The sequence below is a fragment of the Callithrix jacchus genome, chromosome 1 (assembly GCF_049354715.1).
Source record: "Callithrix jacchus isolate 240 chromosome 1, calJac240_pri, whole genome shotgun sequence".
Lineage (NCBI taxonomy): Eukaryota > Metazoa > Chordata > Mammalia > Primates > Cebidae > Callithrix > Callithrix jacchus.
The window spans coordinates 139,517,889-139,521,682 of record NC_133502.1 but is presented as its reverse complement, the minus strand read 5'-3'; the positions used below and the strand labels follow the sequence as shown (position 1 = coordinate 139,521,682).

Below are 3,794 nucleotides of genomic sequence, written 5' to 3'. Positions count from 1 at the left end.
CTAAAGTAGTTGCTGTTCATTGAGTATTTAAGCTTTGCCAGGACTTTTGCTAAATATTTTCATTTACTCTTCATTCCTGTGAGTTAAGAATGTTCATCTTTTTATAGATGAAAAAAACCTGAGGTTCAGGGAGGTCAGCTAGCTTGCCTGAGGTTGCAGAGCTTGTTTGGTAGAGTTAGGATTTGAACCTAGACCCATGCTGCAAAAAAGTAAGACAGGCCTTACAGCCCTGGAGTCAAAGCCAGGTCCTGGCCCAGTCCTGTCTCTTGGCCACCTGCCTCCTCTTTCCTTTCAACATGACAGATAATGCTGTGTCCTTTGCAGAGGACTTCCTGGCAGATGTCACTGCGGCCATCTCCAAGATGGCAGTGGTATCTCCTCCATTGAGGAGGTCAAGCTGCTCCTGCAGTTGCAGCATGCCAGCAAGCAAATCACTGCAGACAAGCAATACAAGGGCATTATAGACTGCGTGATCTGTATTCTCAAGGACAGGGAGTCCTGTTCTTCTGGCATGGTAACCTGGACAATGTCATCAGATAATTCCCCACCCAGGCTCTCAACTTTGCCTTCAAAGATAAATACAAGCAGATCTTCCTGGGTGGTGTGGACAATAGGACCCAGTTTTGATACTACTTTGCAGGGAATCTGGCATCAGGTGGTGCCACTGGGGACACATCCTTGTGTTTTAGGTACCCCTCTTGGTTTTGCCCATACCAGTCTAGCAGCTGATGTGGGTAAATCTGGAGCTGAAAGGGAATTCAGGGATCTCAATGACTGCCTGATTAAGCTCTACAAATCTGATGGGATTAAGGACCTGTACCAAGGCTTTAACGTGTCTGTGCAGAGTATTGTCATCTACCGAGCTGTCAACGTCTATATCTATGACACTGTAAAGGGAATGCTTCCAGATTCCAAGAATGCTCACATCGTTATCAGCTGGATGATTGCAAAGTTCATCACTGCTGTTGTTAGGTTACTTTCTATCCATTTGACACTGCTTGTTGCCACATGATGATGCAGTCACAGCTCAAAGGAACTGACATCATGTACACAGGCACACTTGACTGCTGGAGGAAGACTGCTCACAATGAAGCAGGCAAAGCTTTTTTCAAGGGTGCATGGTCCAATGTTCTCAGAGGAATGGGTGGTGCTTTTGTGCTTGTCTTGTATGATGAAATCAAGAAGTACTCATAAGTTATTTCCTAGGATTTTTTCCCTCTGTGAGCAGGCATGTTGTATTATATAACATATCTTGAGCATTCTTGATAGGCTCCTGGCTGTCAGTTTACCAGTGGCAACTATTTTCTGGTTGGAAATGGGAAGCAATAATATTCATCTAACCAGTTTTCTCTTAAAGCCATTTCCACGATGATGATGATGTGACTCAATTATATTTTGTAGTTCAGTCTCTCCTGATAAATAATAAATTTGGAGACTAAAAAATATCTAAAAAAAACAAAAGTGAGGTAGTTGAGCAGGTAGAATTCAGTCAGCAAACACCCAGAGTCCACTCTGTTCAGCAGAAGCCCTAGAAAGTGTTATTTTACTTGGGTTTTAATGAAGACAACAAAAGAATCAGATGGCACTGACAGAATCTATCCACTATGATAAGCCACTTAATTGTACACATATGGCTTACAACTCTTCAGGCCACAAATTGTGAGTGGAGTCACAGACACTGCTACCATCCATATGTCACAGACTAGTCCCTATCAGCGAATAAGGATCCCAGCCCTTTGTGAAACGTTGCAAGATTTTCTGAGTCATGGGGTTTCTTCTAGGTCCTTATGCATGTGTCAGACAGCTTTCTTGCAGAACCTTTCATTTCCCTCCTCTGTCTTTGACCTGACCACTCCAAGCACTATCAGTGTGGTGCAGAACTTGAGTATAGACTCTGGAGTCAGACATTCACAGATCATGTCCTGCCTCTGCCACTAACTTACTGAGAACTTGGATAATTAGCTTACACCTACTTTCCTTACTTACAGAATGAGAATAATGATCATTCCTCCATCATAAAGTTGTAAGGATTAACTGAAAGAATCCATTCATCCAAGATTGCTGAATAGGAACAGCTCTGGAGTGCAGTTCTCAGTGAGAACAACGCAGAGGGTGAGTGATCACCGCATTTCCAAATGAGTTATTACTGCCCACAGACCAGGAGATTCCTGGGCTGAAAAGTACCACAAGTTTCCAGCATTGCTGTTTCAGCTGGCACAGTGGGTCTCTGCACAAAAACTCACACAAATCTGGACAGCTGTTTCAACTAGTGCCTGGGATGCCTGGGAGAAAGAGCCACCCTGGCATCTCTGAAAAAAGGCAGCAGCACATCAGGAACTTAAAAATAAAGCCCCACCTTCCCAGGACAGAGCACCTGGGAAAAAAGGCAGTTATGAGTTCTGCTGTAGCAGACTTAAACATACCTGCCCAGCAGCTCTGAGTGGAACAATGGAGCTCACAGCTCAGCACCTGAGCTCCTGTAAGGGTTAGACTGTCTCCTCAAGCAGCTCCCTGAACCCTGTATATCCAAAGAGACACCTCATAGGGGCCTGTCAGAAGGAAAACTATAAAATAGAAAGAAATAACTTCAACATCAACAAAAAGGACGTCCACTCAGAGACCCCATCCGAAAGTCACCAACTACAAAGACCACAGGTAGATAAATCCACAAAGATGGGAAGAAACCAGTGCCAAAAGGATGAAAACACCAGAAACCAGAATGCTTCTCCTCTTCCAAGAGAGCACAACTTCTCACTGGCAAGGGAACAAAGCTGGATGGAGAATGAGTCTAATGAATTGACAGAAACAGGCTTCAGAAGGTGAGTAATAACAAACATCTCTGAGCTAAAAAAACATGTTCTAACCCAATGCAAAGAAATGAAGAACCTTGAAAAAAGGTTTGACAAAATGTTAATGAGAATAAACAGCTTAGAGAAGAATGTAAAGGACGATGGAGCTAAAAAAATCAACATGAGAACTTGGCGAAGCATATACAAGTTTCAATCGCCAAATCGAACAAGCAGAAGAAAAGATAGCAGAGATTGAAGATCAACACAATGAAGTAAAATGAGAAGGTAAGATTAGAGAAAAAAGAGTAAAAAGAAATGAACAATGCCTACAGGAAGCATGGGATTATGTGATAATACCTAATCTACATTTGATATGTACCTGAATGTGATGGAGAGAATGAGTCCAAGCTGGAAAATACTCTTCGGGATATGATTCAGGAGAACTTCCCCAACCAAGCAAGGCAGGCCACCATTCAAGTCCAGAAAATACAAAGAACACCACAAAGATATTCCTCCAGAAGAGCAACCCTAAGGCACATAATCATCAGATTCACCAGGGTCGAAATGGAGGAAAAAATGCTAAGGGCAGCCAGAGAGAAAGGTCGGGTTACCCACAAAGTGAAGCCCATCAGACTCACAGCGAATCTCTCTGCAGAAACCCTACAAGCCAGAAAAGAATGGGGCCAATATTCAACATCCTTAAATAAAAGGACTTTCAACCCAGAATTTCATATCCAGCCAAACTAAGCTTCATTAAGTGAAGGAGAAATAGAATCCTTTATGAACAAGGAATTGCTCAGAGATTTTGTCACCACCAGGCCTGCCTTACAAGAGCTCCTGGAAGAAGCACTAAACATAGAAAGGAACAACCAGTACCAGTCACTACAAAAACATACCAAATGTTAAAGAGCATCGACACAATGGAGAAACTGCATCAACTAATGGGTAAAACAACCAGCTAGCATAAAAATGGCAGGAACAAATTCACACATAACAATATTAACC

General features: G+C 42.7%; 1 pseudogene; it reads left to right on the top strand.

Moving 5' to 3' along the window:
- The first annotated feature begins 296 nt into the window (after positions 1 to 296).
- Positions 297 to 1,251, top strand: LOC100408332 (ADP/ATP translocase 2 pseudogene; annotated as a pseudogene).
- The last annotated feature ends 2,543 nt before the right edge of the window (positions 1,252 to 3,794 follow it).